We start from the raw sequence: 19,463 nt of genomic DNA on the forward strand, positions 1-19,463 counted from the left end.
TTGGAGGTTTGCATTATTCAAAAAAGATCTTTCTTAAAATATGAAGATAATTGAGGTGTTGAAATGATTCTTGTTGTGTGGTTTTGCCCTTCCCCTTGCTAGTGACTTCTGTTGTGCTCAGCATCTATGCTCTCATTATCTTTACTAGTTGAAGGCTGGGCCCATGGAAGAAGTTAAGTGCAAGTGGGACATGACTAATTTCAAAGTGCAAGACCTAAAGAATGCTGCTCTGTTTTTTTTTGGTTCTAGAGGTGCATAACACCATCTGTAGGTAGTTGATATACTTAGTTCTTAAGGTGAAACATCATTGGAATTGAACTTCATCAACTGTATTAAGCAGCTTGACTTCCATTTGCCTTTCAGTCTTTGCATCTGCAAACTAGGTGGTCCTTCATCTCTTTGCCCCCCGCCCCATCCTGAAAATATCCGTGCAATAAGCATTCTCTTAGCATTTCAACACAGACAGGCTTTGCGCATAACTTGGTAAAGTCCATGGCATTCTTTTCTTTTAAACAGGTTCTGGTTTAGAATATGTTGTTTCTTTAAGAACAGGACAAAATCAATTCTGGTTCAAGCTAAAGGCTTGAGTTTGCTGATGTCTCTGACAGTGGGTGTTGTGGATGCTTGTGTAGCATGTGAAAGCCAAAGCAAATGGAAGGTCATTTTGTGTTATTAAATCAGGCTTAGGTTTTTGTTGCTCCTGAAGGAGGGCCTTAATCGCCAGACTATTGGCTAATTTGAGATTCCGCAGAGATATATTTTTTTTCCTTCCTGCTTTGCTATGAATTTGTATCACTTAAAGATTTAGGAGTGGAGGGAGAGGATGGATGCAATTGAAGTGTTCTTGATTCTTTCAGTAGAACTGCACTGATAAACCTCACAAGCACACTTAACTATGATGACACTTAAAAAGCTTGTAGTGGTCAGAGCTGCAAGCAGTGCAGCTACATTAACCTAGTAACTGTAGAAATTACAGACAGAGGAAGAAATAAGTCTTGGGTGTCAAGGGTTTATGTGAATGAAGTGCATGAGACATGCTTTCTTGGCCTCTGTTGCAGTGGTTTTGTACATCTTGACATGTCTTAGGGAACGTTGCTTTTTCATCCCTCCCATGCTTTTAATGTGCACAAAAATATAGGGACATGTGAAGCTGTAAGAAAAAATGAGGCCTATAGGAAACGGATGTAGGGTATAAATTAGTTAACCTCGCATTTTAGAGATATCCTTACCTTGTTAGATGGTTTATCTTATCATCTGCTAGCTTATTACAAGCAGTACATAGTGTTGTTATGGCTTCTGCTGTTGTTGAACATTGTGCTTTAGTCACCTAAGTCATTGCAGTACTCTGTGTTGTGGGTTTTTATTGAAAACAAAATAAACATAGCTATCTGCCTGCTTTTTATGTGTCCTATTTTTTTCTTTCACTAGATTTTTGTCTAATTTAAAAGCCCATTCAACTGACAGGATCAAATGCTTTTGGCTTCATCTGCAGTCTTTATAAACAGCCATTTCTTATGTCAGATCTGGGTAGAAATAATTTAGGGGGTGGTGTAGAGAGATAAGGCTTGGTTTCTATTCAAACTGTAAGCACTTTGTTATATAGGACACTGTTTCAAAAGGACCTTAATAAAATAGAGGAAATGGCCAAAATAATAAAAATATAATTTAGGCGATGAATGTGGTCTGTTAAAGTTTTGAAGCACAAAATGTATAAGTACATAGCAGGGGGTAAGAGGTATTAGAAGTCAAATATTATAGGGCTTAGTGTACTAGAAATTGAATGAGCTAACAGCATCTGAAAAGGATCAACAGAAAATTGCTTTGCTGTCATTTGTAATAGTACTTCCTTTTAGGCCCCACTGTTCCCATTTTCAGCCCTGCATTTTAAAATAAACTGGTGGAAGGAGGCATTTATTATAGAGCAGTAACAGAGGTCTTAAGAAAATTTAAAGGTATGAGTTGGGAAGAACTTTGAAGGAAATAATTGGTTCAGGCAAGCAAGAGACAGGAAACTTTTGTTTTTTAAGCTACTAAAGTATCTTCAGTGGTTGTGAGGAGCAAACTCTTGATGTGGTGTAATTGCTGTGTGCTGATTGTAGGACAAGTAGTTTGGATTTCAGTGAAAATAGTTGCTAGATATGAGGGATGCTTCCTAATGGAGCAGTGTAATGTGGGAGGTCACAGGTGCTCCTTGGCTTGAGTGCGAGTTTGATAGTCACCTGCTATAGCTTTGTCTGGATGGTTGTGAACCTGCCCCTGCTTGATGATGCCTCAGCTGGTCCCCAAGATCCTGTCCCGCCTACCTCTCTGTGGTTTCACTGGAAAGAATTCCCATGGCTGTAACAAACCTAGCTTTTGTTGTTAGAGCATGTGCTGTTGGTTCTAGCTAATGGCTTACAAATGTTTACAGCATGTGAGTATTACAAGGAAGGATAGCAAAACAAAAATGCTCCTTCAGCTTGCCTTTACAACTAAATCTCATCTTCCTGTTTATATGTGCTCATTGCTAATACGTGAACAACATCCCGTGGTTCCTGAACCATCTCCCCATAGTTCTGCATGCAGTTCTCTTTGCTGGGTTCCCTTTAAACTCATTTCTACATCCCTTTTAGGGCAAGAGGAGGAATGTGCTGCCCTTCTCTGAAACAGTGTTTGCTCATTGGCAAGCAAGCCGAGCAGATGGGATAACTTGATCTTTCCCTTGGTGAGAATGCTTAATTTGGGCACTCTGCTCTACTTGCTACCAGTTGTGTGTCACACGTTTTGTGACATCTTTGACACTTTAGCTCTTATATCAAACTTGGTTTAGTGAATGAATGTTAAAGTTACTACCAGGTCATTGACGCTTTGTAATGTCTAGAAGCAGCTAAAAAAATCTTACAAAAGGGAATTGTTAACTGAAATTGGTCTGATGTTTCACTGGATCTAAGGCGGCTTAGGTTCTGAAGCCTTTCAATGAGAACTGAGCACCTAAACTCTGATGGGGAGAAGAGGAAATGGTCTGGAGACTTAAGCATGCTCAGTATCATTAGAGAACTCGTAGAAGTATGAGCTAATGTGTTGCAGAACTGTGAACTGGGCTTTCCTGCCTTCTCAATATCTCCAATACCTTACTCCTGATACCATCACTCTTTTTAAAGATTAAATAGGTTGTGTAGTACCTAAATGAGAAAGTTAGGGTCATGGGAAATCTGTTGCTTATTCAGGAATAAACACTAAATCCTCGGACTTCTTTAATCATAAGCTTCATATTTCATTCTGTACTTAAATCTTTTTGTATATTTGTAGACCTACTGTCTTCCCACAATGAAGTGAGAAAAAATGTTCAGGAAAAATCCTCAAGGCTGAGATGACTTTCTTCAAATATGAAGTATATAGCGATGAGTACAGCAAACTACTGGAGGAGGCACCTGTCATTATCTCCCATAAAGAATATGAAAAGAACTTCAAGGCTGTATGTAACATAGTCACAACACATAATAAGTATGTGTGTTTTTAAAAAGTGTCCTAGTTAACTAAAACTGATGCTTTCTGGAGGAAACAGTCTGATATACAGTTACCTCCATCATATATGCAAATCTGAAATACATGAATACTCATCAGTTGTCCCCACTTTAATTTGATATTTAAGGAGTTTGACAAAAGTGTGACATAAGGATACTATGCACTCATTTATGGTTTGTCATGAATTACCCATGTTACCTACTGTAAGGGAAAACTTAATTACCTTCCCTGACTTAGAGTTCCAGCCTTTTATGTAGTTCATTTGCATTGGTTTTCCTATCTAGTCCTGTACTTGGAATTTTTCCACAGTATTTGTATAAAAAATAGTTTACTGATATTGATTCTTTTTTTATCTTTATCTTTGAACTGTAAGTTGAAGACAATTGCAGCTTGTCCTTTTCTTTAATGCTAGAAATTCCTTGTAACAGTCTGTCATCTTTTTTCCATTAAGCTAGCTGAGCAGGTGTTGTCTTTGTTCTGTACAGATACTTTCACGGCCCCCATCATTGCATTATTTGAGTGCCTCCCAAGTACTTTCCTGAAAACATTCTGCTGGGATAGGAAAATATTACTATCCTTATTGTGTAGATGATCAGCTGAGATATTTGGTGATCTGCCCACAGCCGAGCTTGAAATCCGTGGGAGAGTTAAGAATTAAAACCCACAGTCCCTGCTCATTGCCTTTGCTCACAGGCAATACTGCTTTCTTTTTTTGCAACAGCTGTGAACTTCAATTGTATGTTTGTAAGATGCTGTTGACACTTCCACAGCGATTGGTTTATAGTTTTGCTACTGCCTATTCTTGCATGTAAATTTTATGTTTACTTTGTTTTAAAATAGGAGAAAAAATCCTGGAACCTCTGAACTTCTAACTCTACTGGTTTCCCACCTTATCAAAAAAGGAGGGAAGTCTATTACTGATTTGCCATCTGATTTATACTTCTTAGGGATGATCTGAGCTGGCACATGTGCTGGAAGTTTAGTACATGTAAGTAAACTGCTAGATTCTAGTAATTAAGGTACTACTGTAACTGTACAAAAATCCAGGGAAAAAATACAGCAGTTATTTGACTGCTCCAACTTTGACTTGTCAGACCTGAAACTGGCTTCAAGTATGCTTGAGTTTTCCTTTAGCCACGTCTTCCTTTGTGCTGCTTGTGTTTTATTCTTTTTGGTGAGCGACGAGTCTGACTTGTCAGAGCTGGTGAGGGCTTCCAGCATCATACTGAATTTGGAGAAGCGTCCAACAGGCTAATTGCCTTACATGATTTTGCTGACAAAGGATCATCGGCATTTGAGAGAATGGAAATTCATATCAAAATAGAGTGCATCTTTAAGACCAAGTTCTATTGTATAGCGGGTGTATGTCTGTGTAATGTGAAATATAATCTCCAGTAGTGCTACAGGTTGCTGGGCTGGATGCAGAAATTACTGAGTCAAATCGTAAGGATTATGTTACACAGCCTGACACACCAGGTAAGACCAGAAGGGATTTTGATTTTTATTTAAAGTTAGAGTTATTGTGTAGGATTCTGGGTAAAATCAGACTGGTTTCTGTTAGCTTAAAGAAAAGAATTACCGTTTTGTGTGTGATACGAAACTGTAACACTATAGCATTGAACTGGGTAGTGGTAGTATAACAATGACCTTGTACAACAAGCATCCTACTGAGGTGAGCTGGAAAGCCAGTCTAGTTTGTATTATTTTATTATGTTAGGTCTCCTTGCGTTTAGGAATGAATTGGTTCCACACGTAATGTGCTGAGCTGTTGCCAGTGCTATTTTTTAGTAAGTAATGATCTTAGAAAGTAAAACTCGAGTCTTTAATGTGTCTTTCCTTACTTGTTTGATACCAGTGAGAGTAATCTTGTATTTCACCAAAACTGCAAGTGTTTGGTTTCCAGTGTCCCGGATAATTGGTGGTTACTCTGAAAAGACCTGAACAATTACTTGTTCTTTAAACATGTTTTTTCTATACCTTTTCTGTAAAATCAAAGGTGAAGGTGTTAAATCAAGACGATATAACTTAGATCAAAGTAGCCAGCAGAAGGGGCCATAGGAGGATTGTCCTTTAAGCTTCACCACGTTGTGTAAGGTGTTACCTCTTTCTTTCTCTAATCAGATTTCATGAAGAAAGCAAAGTTATTCTTTCTTGAAGTAATTCAATCAGAGCCCTCGGGTAGATCAGCAAGAAAAGCACCTGCCTTTCTTGCTTTAGATTTGGTTGATAAACCCCAGTTTTTGATAGGAGTTGGTTAATCCATAACTGAAGCATGTGGCCACAGCAACACCTGCCATGCAGGTGAGCTTTTAGTCTTGTTAATATACAAATACGGTATATATTTTTGTATTAACCTTGCATGAACATGCACCCAATGCACCCAGTGATCATTGTTAGTAGGAGAATTTAATGAAATGAGATCATAAATGTCTAATGTACTTTTTGTTGGGCAATAAAGTTGCCCACATGTTGTAATTGAGGTCTGAAGTTAACATGCTTGCTGGGGCCTCTCAGGGGTAGATTACGTAGGCTAATAGAGCACTTGAAAAAAATGTTTTTCATGCTGTGCTTTGCCTCCTGTTATGTCCACTAGCCTTTCCTCCTTAACTCTGTCTTGGGTTGGTGCCCACTCTAATATCTACTGCCATCAAACTCAGCACTTGAAAATTAGGCACACGTTTGAAACATCTGCTTGACTGAGACCCCCCACAGTGACTATTAAGCCTTTGCCTCTGACATTTTCCGAAGTCCTTGGTTCTCTTCTTGTCTCCTGAGTGACCCTGCTGTAGTCCTCTGCAGATCTGTAAAGCAGGCTCCTGTACTTCCTAATTGTGCAGATATTGGAAAGTGAAGTGGAGGCTGAAGGTTCGGGTTCAGGCTTAAATTTTCTAGAACTCAACTACAGCGTATAGGTGGCCAGTGTGTTTAAATCTGGAGCACTTTATATTCAGTTCTGTCCCAAAGTTTCATGTGTGTGGCTTCTGATTTGCACAGAGAAGTGTTACCTGGCTTTTCACCAGACACTCATGAACAGGTGTTTGGGGAGGACCCCATCTAATTTACCAAATGAGAAAGGGTTGAATTAAATCCCATATAGATAAAAAAGGTGTTTCAGATAAAAAGGGTTGTGACCCATCAATGTATGTAAGAATCCCACTGAGAGGAAGGCAAATGCATTTTATAAGAAGGAATTTCACAAGATTTGTGTTAACTATGTTACATTACAGCTCCTTTTTCTGTGGCAACCAATGTGTTACTGTGCTAACAGACTAACCAGAAGACAGAACTCATGTTTTACAGAAACTTGTGTTGTGTCCTTTTACAGAACAAACTCTTGATGGAATATTTGTCAGGATCTGTAGATCTGCTATTTCATTGCTACGGTTGCTTTCTCCCCCAGCAAATGTACACTGGCTGTGCCTTTACGTGTGACTATCGGGGGATGTTACTGTGCCCAATGACCTTCCCTGACACTGCTTTTCTATGGCCTTGGGTGACAGCTCCACAGTTACATTATGTTTGAGGTAAATACCTTTGATGTGACTATTGTATCATTAGATCTGATTGTCTGTCTTGTACCCTGTGTTGGTGTTCAGGGTCAAGTAAGTAAAATAGTACATAAAAAAAATAAATGTGTGAAATGTTGCCATTTGAATTTGGAAGTACTTCACTGCAGAGGTGGGCTTACCAGTGGGGTTAATGGGACTGGAGCCCTACAATTAACTGAATTCTGCTTTGCCATATGTGCTTCAAGTCATTTTACAGAATTATGGTCACAGCACTGCACAATCTTTCTAACTGTACTATATCATCTTAGCTGGTTAATTGTGACTTAGAAATGGATTACCCATGTGGAAGATTGTGGTGGGTCAGACGCAGTGCTTGAAAGTGCTTTTGGAATAAGTTTTGAAAAGCTGATTGATGTGACCTCTCATGGAAGGGGACTGGGGGCACACAAAGTCTGCTCTGCAAGCTCCTTGGGGCAGAAATCCCATCTCTTGTGGTGAAAATAGATGATGGAACTGAGGCAAAATGATTTTGGGCACAAGAACTTCTCTCGGGAGTGGGGACTGAACCCAAATCCTGCATCTGCCACTTCTGTTAGACTGTTCTTGGTAAATTTGACATGAAGTTGGAACTTCGGTCCTTTGGCTCGCATGTCTTAATTTGCTGCTGTGATGGTGGATTTCTTGTAAGCAATTCTCCCACATTTTCCTGCAAAGGTCCTCATTATATTGGTTGGCTGTCTCATCACAGATACCATGCTGTTTGTGATCTGTTGGCACTGTTTAAAAAGGAAATTGTGCAGGGCTCATCTGCACAGCTTCCCAGTCACAGACCAGTGCTTCAGGGGAGCAGTGAACAGGGAGATCAGGAGTTTTCTTTTCACATGCTGCAATCTCGTTTTGAGACGCCAGCTTGCTGAGGTAGGTAGGCTTTGGGCAGGAGGATGCTCGTGCGTGTGCATCTGAATACTGGAAATCCCAGGGCCAAGTGGAGCTGCACAGAGGGACAGCCTTGCCTCTTTTTCCTGACCAGGGAGAGGAGGCAGGAGCCTGAGACAGTCTTTTCCCCTGGAAGCAGCATCTGAAGGGGTCCAGCATCTCCTTGTGAGGTGGAGATGATAGGATGAATGTGGGGGTGCACGGGTGCTTTTTGGGAGGGTGTGAAAGGAGGTGTGAGGTGTTAGGAGTTGGAGAGCAGAGATGTATAGAGGAATTAAAGTTTACTTGTGTGAGTTTGTACTTGGTATGTATTTGTAAGATGAATTGCAATGCTATTACAGAAAATGGGGAAGCAGGGAGAAACAAGATGTTTAAAACCAGGACAACTGAAAAAAAAATTGAATCCTGAAGAAGACGTAAAGATTGTCTTTATTTTAAAAAGCTTCGTGCATACTAATTTTCTTTTTTGTTTTAATTGGGGTGGGGGGGGGGGGGCATGGCAGGATTATTTTTTTTAACTCTGTAGTTGTGATGTTAGCCAGCAGAGGGAGGTCAAGACCCCGTTTTAGACTGTGCAGGTTGGGCTGTATGAGCAGCACTTCTGGATGCACTTAATGGAACATTCTCAGCATAGTTAAGTGTTGGGGCCTGAATCAAGGGGTTAGGATACAATCAGGTGGGTTTTTTTATGACAAAATGTAAGAAGGTATCTTTTGAAGCAGTGAATTATCAGTAATGCAAATCTGTACCTGGAACACCCTTGCATTGTGATTGGAGTAAGAAAATGTAAGAGTAAGAAAGTGAAACTTCTTAGAAGCTACCAAATCAATTTTCATTGTCCCATCTGAATGAAATATAGTTAAATACCACTAATTTCTAATGAGTCTCAAAACACTTTCTGATCTTTGAGAACACCAGACAGCAGCAGTGGGCATAATGTTTTGAGAGTAACCTCTAAATTTTAACACAATGATCAAATTTTCTTGTAGATGGTTCTTGGGAAAGAAGTTAATTCTACATTTCTTCAGGTTTTTAGTGTATATTCTAGGACCTGTATATTCTAGTGGCAGGGGCATCCTGCTACATCTTTTGTGCCAAAACAAGAGTAATAGTGAAATATGTGAAAATAAATCAAGCACTGCTAGGTTTCCTTTAAACCTATAATTGTGGTCCCTCTGTGACAATAAGCTCTCAACTGAGCATTCATCCACTCAACTGAGCAGTTGGGAGGTTTATACCATCTCAAGCTGATAGCTTAAAATGTAAACCACATTTTCAAGTAATTCATTGTATAAAGTGGTCTTGAAAATGTTAAATTATACTAATTTGAGCAGATGTTGTTGCCCTAGCAATCTGGACAGATTTTTCACAACTGAGCAGCTTGTTCTTGTGTGCAAATACATATTGACAAAAGCTTCTTTGCTAGTTTCTTGAATTTCTTTAGATGGGCATTCTACAGATGTGTATTTTTACTGCAAGGAAAGATGAAGTGTTGAAACATTTGAAGACTTAATTATAGGTGAGGTGAATCTCAAGATACAAGTAATAGCGTTTCCCTTTTTCACTTAAATCTGATGGGCTACCACTTGTGTTTATATACCATTGGAAACTTAATGTAGATGTAGTAGTAACGACTAAAACAAGTTGTGCTTTGTAAAGAGACCAAAGAAAGGAACTGAACAGTCCTTGAGTGAAAACAGTGAGGGGAATCAGCGTGTCTGGCATTGACATAATACTGCGAAATCAATGCTTTGATCAACTATAAAGCATAACAGCTGTGTGAAAGGTTTGCTGTGGTTAGCTGGCATTATCTCTTGTGTAAAGGAAAGTACATTGTAAACTAGTAAAAATTAACTGCCAGAGCACAATGATGTTTTTGTGACTAGGAATTCAGATAAAGTTTTGCTTCTGTTGGCAGAATGATAAAAAGAACTGGGGCCATTTGCATACAGGTGAAGAGAGGCGGTGATGTCCCGTGTTCCGCAGAGGCCAAGGCACCACAGGTATGTGAAGTGCTTCAGCTCTAAGTGCTGCCTTTAATTGATTTTTTTTTTTTTTTTTTTAAACCTGGTTAATTGTGGAGTAGGCAGAAATGGTCTTGGGGAATGGGCAATACCAGGAGAAGTCATTGGGTGGCAGCAGAGCATTTAGCACTTACCATGGCAGCCCAACAAAATAAAAGCAGAAGGAACTGTAGTTCTGCATAATTTTGGTATAGGTAACTGAAAATGAGATTTCAGAATGGTATTTGTGGTGAGAGAGTGCTGTGTGTCTGAGACAAGAGATTTCTCTCCAAAAGTGTGTTTGCATCTCTCTCTGTATATATATATATAAATTAAATATTTGTGTATAGATACATGTGTACACGTACACATTAAACCTATGTCTTTGTTTTTAGCTTGTTATGTGCAGGTTTTAGCTCTGGTAGAGTAGCGAGGAGCTTTAACGTGATTATTACAACTACCAGCTCCCAAATTAGATCCCATATCCCTGACAGATCAAGCTTGTTCCAAAGATATATAGCTTAGTGCCAGTGTGAATAAAGCCATGTAATAGTTCTAAATTACTTTCCTGCTGGAAGGAATTGAGTGGGTCTCCGAATGTGGCCAGCAATACCCACTTTCAGCAAAACTGATAATTTTTATTGGTTGTGTTTGGCTTTTCGTAACAGAAGTATGAGAAGCAGGTCAGTTAGTATTTGTTTTCCTTTTTGGAAGGAGTTAACCTCTCCATATTTTTTCTACAGTGTAAATATTGAGTCTTTTTGGATTATGTGAATGGTGCTCGAAGGACTTTGAAAATGTTCTGGTTTTGGAACTAGAAGCTCAGTGTGTTTTGGGTGTGTTCATTTCAGTGAAGAGACAGAGGATTTGTTTTTATTTGTTTTGCGTTTTCCTTTTAACATCAGACCTGGAGAGGGGTGATGCTATCTATGTACCTTAAAGGAATGTGGTATGGCCTTAAGAAGAATGCCAACTGTAGCATGCATACATAAATGTACGTGTTTCCTTTTCATCCTACACATTATGGCATTGCAACTCTGTTTGCTAGCTTGTGCTGAGTTGTTTGAGTTGCTGCTACTGTAAGGATCTTACCTTTGAACTGTTCTGTGATAGCCTGTTCTGCTGTCACCACCATGGGAATGCTATCCATCTAATACTTTATGGACAGTGTCCCTGCAAATATGGAAACTCAGTGATTGAAAGGAATGTAACATGTTCCTTTTGCTACTTTGCTTGGGAATAAGAAAGTTAAAAATGGGCAACTGTAAGGAATTATTCCACCATCAGGTTTTAATTTCTGCTGTTTGGAAGGTGCCGCTAACAATTCATGCTGGATGCAGTCTTCCAAGTATAGGTTGAACTGAAGTGTGTGCAATGCTATGCTACAGAGCCATGTTTTATCTTGAACATAAGCAGTTTGGGGACAAAAGCCCACACTTAGAGTACTTGAAGGAAGAGGCTGCTCACACTGACTTCCTACAGGCATTAGGGACAGTCTGGCTTGAGATTTGCCTCTGCAATAGGAAGGGACTTGTGGTTCATAGCTTCTGCTGACAGCTGAGCTGAACGTGAGCTACCAAATCTGTACTTTCTGGACTCAAGATCTTGCCTTGGTAATGCCAAGTTTTTCCGAACAACACTCATTTCTGTGTAGTTTCAGGACTCTGCTGGATTTGGAAGTCCCTGCTCAAGCTAAAACCCAAAACTTGTAGAAACAAGGTATTGCCTCTGATGAAGAGCTGCCCTGTTTTCAAGCTCTCACTGAGCTCAGAATTCAGTGCTTGCTCCTACACCTCCAAAAGCTATTATCTTTTTCCAGTAAGGGGCAGCAGTACCTGGATCCCAGCTACCTAGGAGTCTTAAACCCATGTTTACTGGTGGCATGTGACCTCCTCAAGGAATAAGGGCTTTTGGCTCCTGCAGAGCTTAATAAAGCCTATTTTTACACCCTGTTTTTAGTACTGTTGGGGACTCTGAAGAAAGAGGTCTCTAAAACTATATTAACACTTTGGCTGAGCGTATTACTGCTGAAAATAGGTATTAGAATAGAAGTTAGCACATCAGTTGACAAAAGTATCAGATGTCCCCTGCCCTGAAAAACTTACAAAAATAGGTAAGAAGCAATGCGTGAAAGGAAACCTGTTCAGTTATAGGAAGGTCTGGTTATAGTGTTTTTTAGTTTTATTCACTCATTCCAAGCAAGAAGAAATGGCATGGAGGTGAACTGTAGAGAACCCAAAGCAGGAAAGAAATTCCACAAACTCAGTATTTGCCAAGTGTGCCTGGACTTGCTCCTTTGCGATGGCGATGTAACCCTACCTCTGTGTGTTTGTGTGCCTGTGTTTGGGAAGCTGAGAGGGCAGGGTGTGCTCAAGCACAGATGTTTTAGGTGATCTCAGCTGAACACGGGGCGGGGGGCAGTCTTGGAGGCATCAGCACTGATTTGGTAGGTCAGAATGTGAGCACATCTCTCAGTAGTGTTGTAACATGCTTTCTGTGAGAAATGTAAGCTACCATGTCACTTAGGGAGCAAGTAGGAGGTAGGTGGTACAGCTAAGGGAGCTGCCTCGTGGAAGGCACAAAACAGAGAATGGGGAAAGAGGACAGTGATGGGTAAGGTGGCAGTGAGACCTCATTCCTTGTATTTGGACCAGATGCCATGAGGTTATTAACACTGCATGATCTTCTTCTTTCTATCTGCAGTGATTAAACTACAGTGAATGCAGTTCATCCCTGCCGTTTTCTCTTACTAGTTTAAGTAATTCCCTCATTAATTGTTGCATCCGCATAGCTCTGTACTTATTTCTATTTGCCTATACAGGGGGGAGATGTCCCCTCATGCAGTGTTTCATTATTTGCTTCCATGCTTAGTGTTCACTTTTTCAGAACATTAAGGTGTAGACTGGAAAGGACAGGAGTTACAGTACTGAAGGTCAAGGGTACAGGCTCTTAACGATACCTCTCTTTGGCATGAACGTGCATACTAGGAATGCAGTCATTGGTGAGAATGTGATGGTAGAAACAACACTGTGCTTTTTTATCTGTAGAGAATTTATTTGAAGCCACTTAGGGATTATGTCTGCCTGTGGTGATTAAGAGAATTGGTGGTAGAAAATGAAGGTGACTAATGGGAGTGCTGTCAATTTTTTGTTTGTAGTACACATTGCAGAATTTTCTTACTTTCTTTTTGATGAAGACGCTGGTTGAGGAAAGAGGCTGATACTGGAAAAACTTAAAAGGCTATTAATTAGAAATCCATTCTAACTGTTCTGGTACTGATGCTTTATATCCTTTTTGAGACTGTGTGCTGGTTCTGTCTCTTGGAGGAGTCGGCTTTCTAAATCTCAACTTTGTAACCCTTAATTAATAGTTTTTTGAAATAAATTGCCTCTGGCTTTCATTTTCTTCACATTCAGGGGTTTGTCATCATGACTGCAGAAAAAAACCCACAGTGCCTATTGTCCTGTGCCTATTTTACGTGCTGACAATGAAAAAACTTTCTTTTTCCCACAAGTTTGCAATGACATTCTCGTCTTTTCTACGGGTTACTTCAAGAGGATAACCACCATTTCCTCCCAGTTAACTTCCCTGTGTCAAAGAGATTTGATCATTTCCATGGGTGGAAAAGGGCAGTTTGCAGGCTGATAATTGCTTACATATCTCTGCAGGCTGTTGCAAAGGATGCTATCTTAGGGCAAATCTCTAGGAGACACAAAACCAGCATGTTAACAGAACAGCATGAGGATCTGTAAGATAAGCGTTGACTGGTGCGTAGAGTCCTTATAGCCTGAGTAACCACAACCAATGGTCAGTTTTGCTAGTAACTCTAGCAGGAATTCTTGAGGGTTCCCTTGGATCCGTCTTGTATTCAGCAAGTGCATCCAAATCTCACATGTTTCAAAGAGTGATTTTTAGGCTGATGCCTGTTTTAATGGAAGTTTTAGCTAGAAAGGTTCAGGCTGTGTAATTAGGGAAAAGATTATACAGGAATTTTTGAGCAAAGAGGAAAGTAAGTACTGTCATCTTGAAGAAGGGCAACCTAAGTCATCAAAGCATTGATGTATTTTTGGGATACATTGAGCTGAAATGCAGTTACTCGAAAGCTCTGTAGGCAGGAAAGCAATATACGTACGACTATATGAGTGCTAATGAGGTGCCTTGGTGTCCTAGTATGTGTACTGTTCTTGTGGTGGAGGTGACTTCCCAGAAAAAGTGATGTAAAAATTGTAGAGACACTTGCTTGAATCTACGCTGAGTATGAGCTTTTGTGTTGACAGGTAGTGGTACCGTTACCTCTGCACGTTGTAAATAGCTGTCAATAATCCATGTAGTTGTGTTAATGCTCTGAATTCTTCTGTAATATGGTCTAGGATATTTCATAAATTCTGGTCATGGATGTGCAAAGAAGCATCTCTACTTTTTCTTCAGCGTTTAGGATGATGTTGTTCAAGTCCCGACTCCATTACCCTCGTTCAGTGCTGAATTGGTGGCCCAATTACAAATTAGGGGGTTGTGCCGATTTTTGCCAGTGTACCACAGAACTTTGTCATGTGGCCTTATATATAAGGAAATTAATAATTATGTATTATTCATAAAACAATGTTTCCATCATTTTGTCCGTTTCTTCTCCTTCAATACACCAGCAGAGGGTGAAGGATTTATTGCCTACTGAATTTAGTTTAAATTCAGGGATAAACTACTCTGACTCCCCTTCTGAAAGAACTGTTCCTGTGATCTGAAACACTCTGTGCTTTCTGAATGCATAACGTATGCTGTGTGCCATGCGAAGCTAGGAGGTACGTCCTCTCCATGTCTGAGTAGTGTTCACAGCAAAAACTTCCAATGTACCCTTTTCAAGCTTTTTGAAGCATTATTGTTTTCTTTCAGAGCTGCCAAGTGGATGTCTGTCTGGAATGTGCAGTTTTAAGCTTTTTTTAGATCTGCCTGATAGTTTCTGGTCTGCATGAGGGAGATGATTAAGTAAGGTGGCTGCAAGGATCCGTCTTGATCTGAAACTGTTGCTTTCTACAGCAGGCTTGACTGCTCAGTGCACACTCGGGGAGTTCTTCCACTCTTTGTTGCATGCCCTACTGAGCTGGGTTACAAACAGCACTTTGTATTCTGAAAATGTAGCCAAAGGTGGAAACTTGAACTTCCTGGAAGAGAAAACAGATCCTTTTGGTATCTCAAAACAGGTTAGTCCTTGCAATATCCCAACACATTTTTTCTGACTAGAAGGCCGGGATTCTGAGCTCTTGATTTCTTAAGAGAGTAGTGGCAATTAGTCTACTATTCTGCAGAATTTTGAGCAAATTTTTTGAGCTGTTCTGCAGAAGGCGGCATTATTTCTTGACTCCAAGTCCACTGAGGAGTCTGAAAGATTTCCACTGCTTTCAGTGGGCTTTGGTCAGACATGTGATGCCTGATTCATGATTATGGAAATAGCACGGAATGTCACTGTGGGGTTTTTTTGGACCCTAAAAGCAGATGGGCAACATACCTATAGCCTAGCTTTTCATATTTTCCAAGTGCTTTTCCACTAAGAAAATGAAGTAAATAGTTACTATAAAATTATCAGTAAAAATTTAGATGCTCAATGTGTTCAGAAACAGTTTTTTAAATGGTTTTCAGGGTGTCTTCCTGAGTCTTTTGAAATTTTCTATATCCAAATACAGTTTCTCATAGGACAATTTTTCAAATTGAATGTTTTCCTATTGTATTCAGGCAGCTCAATGAAGAGAAAGGAGTGATTGTGAGCAGGTATGACTTGCTCCTAAGTACCCTGAAAAGATAAATGAGCAAGACTTGAATAAAAACAAATTTGTCACCATGATTTAATAGTTCAGAGATGCCTAGAATAAAAAGTGTGGTTACATTTTTGTGGTGCATAATTTGTTTGAAATAAATGTTTTTTTCCAAAGAATTTTAGTGATTTAGGTTCTGTAATATTTGGCATGTTTGTTATGTGCTTTCTGGGGTTCCTTTTGCAAAGATGGATAAAGGATTGATATCACTCTGGAGAGCGTTTATCTAGAGTAAAGGCAGTTTCTTTTCATTCTCTGATTCTTATGGTAGTGACTAGGGGCTGTTTGAGATCGGTGTTGTATTAGTACACAGGACAGTAATAATTCCTGTCCTAAAGAAACTGTAACCTAAAAAGGCAGCACGAGGAAAGGGACATACAGGGAAGTAATGATAAAATAAGATTCATTTCAGTGGTGTCTGTCTTTCTGAGATAAGGTATCTTCTGGGGGGAAACCAAGTGGATTGGTGAAGGGAAGAACCTGGCTGAACCTGTGCAGGAGGTAAAGGATGATGAAATGAAGTTGAGGTGAAAAAACAGAAAGGAGGGGAGAAAGGTAGCTCCAAACTGGGTGGACAATGCTGAGTCGGAGCCTCTGAGTGATCTCTGACTGAAGACCATTTTCTTTCTGTTGAGAAGCACAGTGTGTTTTTATGTTATGTATACATATTTGTCTGTATGTGTGCGTGTGTGCTCAATTGCAGCCATCTGTCTGCATGTGCTTTATTAGTCGTTTCTCAATAAGTATATCTGTATATATATATTTTGCAACATGGTTATTGTGCTAGGTTTTTATTTCTCTCTTGGGAAAAGCATGAAAGACAGAATATTTGAGAAACAAACTTCTTTGAACCTGACTTCCTCTATCATACAGTGCCTCCTTAGTGCTTCCTGTGTTGTGGCCACACGGTGAGATACTGTCCCAGTGGCAGCAATGGTACAACTCCAGCATGGTCAGTGCTGGGACATCTCGAGGTCTGAGGGGAAGTCCTGACTTGGTGTAAGGCAGTGGAATATTTTGTGGCGATGGTTTTGACACAAAGGTTATATAGCTGGCTCAGTCCTTCTGTATGTCATGGAGTTCAGCAACAATTTTGGTGTCTGAGATCCCCAAATCCTTTTGAAAGCTGTACGCATTTTGTGTGTCTTCTCAAAGACTTGTCTCTTTCTGCACAAGGTTCACCATTCAAAAATAAATTCGCGGTGTGAGGGTTCTTGTTTTCAGTATCTCAGAAGTGTTAAAGTCTAACCCCAAAATTTTGATTTATGTCCTCCTCGTTCATTGACGGGGGGAAGAACAACAGATAAGTTGGGAACTTGCTTGAGTTTCAAAAAACAAAGCACACAGGGGCCCATTCTTTTTGCAGTAAACATCTCTGCTGAAGTGCTCAGAAAAAAGTGAGGGCTTGAAACACTAGATTATTTATTATTTTTCCCCCCTGTGCATTGGAGATGGATTTGGAGTTATTTCTTCATTTAGCCCAGAAAGTTGATTTTCATTAATAATGCTACCTCTAATGTTTCATTGTAGTCTTATTTTAATGAAATGTTTCAGCATTAAGCGTTTTTCTCACAGCAGTGAAACAATGTACCTTTCCCTGCCAAAGACCACATTGACTTATATCCTCCTCATTCCTGTAGCTGGAAGGTGCAGTTTGGAATTTTTCCACTTACCCCAGCTGCCAGTTTGCCATCATTGATCATTATCAGGAGTCATTCAACTGAAGTGTCTGATGTACAGCAAAGCGTGTTCTTGGCTGTGTGTGATGTATTAGCTGTTTCAGGTCTTGGGGTCCTGCTTGTGCTGGTTTCTGGAAGGCTGTCCTTTATAACTGGTCGTAGTTTGCTGAGAGATTGCTCCTGTGGTATAATTAAGTTGTAGTGCACTGATTAGTTGGGGGAGTGTGTGTGATTGGAGGGGAAGAGTTTGCTGACACCCATGTTATAAACAGAGTACCTAATCCAATTCCTTGGCACTCAGTGGAAGTGTAGCTATTCAATTCAATGAGAGGAGGCTCATGCCTAGTGCTTTTTTGAGCAATTCTGTGTCAGCAAAATGTTATGCTATCTGGTAAGAAAGGTGTTATGAGATTGTGTGAGTTACTTGCATTTGGTAAAATCCTCAGACAGTTAATGGGGCGAGGAGGAGGAGAGGAGAGAAATAAAACAAGGTCTATTGGAAGCTCTTATTCAGTTGAAAAGAAATCAGATTTTTGTCATGTGAAAGTACCTCATAGTATTTAGTACCTTAGAGTTCACCAGTAAGTGAGGTTGCAGGAACCTGGCACATCATGCTAATGCACAAGGCACTGTAAATGCTTTGGGTGCTGAATTAAGTCAGTTTCTAAACCCGGAATTTCATCGCTAGTGAGGCTTTTGCTTTTCTGTGACAGCTAAACACTTAGACTTAACATTGTGCTTTGCTTTGCATCAATGCCTTGTTTCAGCAGTGTAGTTAGTAAGTTAAGATATAAAACCAGAAGGAATTTTAAAAATTCAATTGATCTTAGTATTTTATGATCATTGTATTTTGATTTAGTGATGCTTGTTTCATTTTGAGTTTTTCGGTTCCATGTTAGGATTACATATGCTATATGAGAATTTGTTTAAAGATCATTTTTATTGGAAGTAAAATAAAAACTGGAAATCTTTCTGTTATTCTAAGGGTTTATAACAGCTTGTTTGTACAAAGTCTAAATTTGGAGCCAGGTTTGACTTGTCCTTTAAAACAAAAATAGTCTCAGAACATTGCTAATAAATGCTGGAGGATTTGTTAGTGCTCAAACAAGTTTGAAGATACTTGAATTGTTTGCCAGACTTACCCTTTACGCTGATGGAGTTTGGGTTAGAAGGTATGGGTCTGCATTGTGCTTTCCTTAAATAGCTGATCGTTCAGTATTAGGTGCATAACAGCTGTCCTTATTTTTTTGTAGTTGTTCATGTTTGGTTTTTTTTAACAATTTCATATCTATTAATCATTTGTTAACCCTTTATAAACCATTTATAAATGTACCTTGAATAAAAAAGTGTGACCATCCAGTTTTTTCCTCAAGTTTAATATTAAAGGCGAGTCCAAGGTCAAGATGGGCACAGGGAGGCTTTAGAGAGCTGGTGCAGTTTATATTTTGGCCAGTCAGCTGAGGAACCACGTGGAACTAAAATTAGTAAAGTGTATGCAGTAAAGAAAGTTCACACGGTGTAATATGCTGTGGGCAGTATTAGCGTTGATTTACCCAATCTGTTAATGGTGTGGTCTGTCTAGACCTTTGGAACATTCCTTAGCTCCTTATTTAATGTAGGAGGAATCATTTCTGAAATTAGCATATAAATTGTCCAGAGTCAGCAGCCCTTTAAAACAGTGTTCTAGCCTTGTGTCATGGCACAATAACTGTTGAAAAAACCATAAATTTCCCAATCAGGCATGTTCTCATGAAGAAGCTCTCAGCTTCAGGTTATATGCTGAAATAATGTGTAAACCTGAGAAAATTCATTAAGTTTAAAATGGGGGAATTGTCAGGATTTGATTTGGGTAAGTTGTATTTATTTAGTCATGTTAATAAGGGGAAGCATATTATGATAAGGAAACATCTGGCAAGGTCTATTAATGTAGAAGGTGTTAGTCTATCTAACTGAAACTGGAGGCTTTTCTGACTTGGACTTAATTTTTTCTTTTCTTTCCTTGGTCTTCCACATAACATGTATGCAAGC

At 39.6% G+C, this 19,463-nt stretch overlaps 1 long non-coding RNA gene across 2 annotated transcripts in view; it reads left to right on the forward strand.

Moving 5' to 3' along the window:
• Window positions 1-6,635: 6,635 nt before the first annotated feature.
• LOC114012951 (uncharacterized) overlaps window positions 6,636-19,463 on the forward strand; it is a 30,927-nt gene continuing 18,099 nt past the window's right edge. The window contains exons 1-3 of one of the 2 annotated variants that reach the window (XR_003555753.2): window positions 6,636-7,028; window positions 7,762-7,931; window positions 9,868-9,952. This is a non-coding gene — a long non-coding RNA (uncharacterized LOC114012951). The remainder of the gene's footprint in view (window positions 7,029-7,761; window positions 7,932-9,867; window positions 9,953-19,463) is intronic. The other variant, XR_008748811.1, reaches the window with a different exon arrangement.

This window comes from Falco peregrinus, chromosome 9 (genome assembly GCF_023634155.1).
Source record: "Falco peregrinus isolate bFalPer1 chromosome 9, bFalPer1.pri, whole genome shotgun sequence".
Lineage (NCBI taxonomy): Eukaryota > Metazoa > Chordata > Aves > Falconiformes > Falconidae > Falco > Falco peregrinus.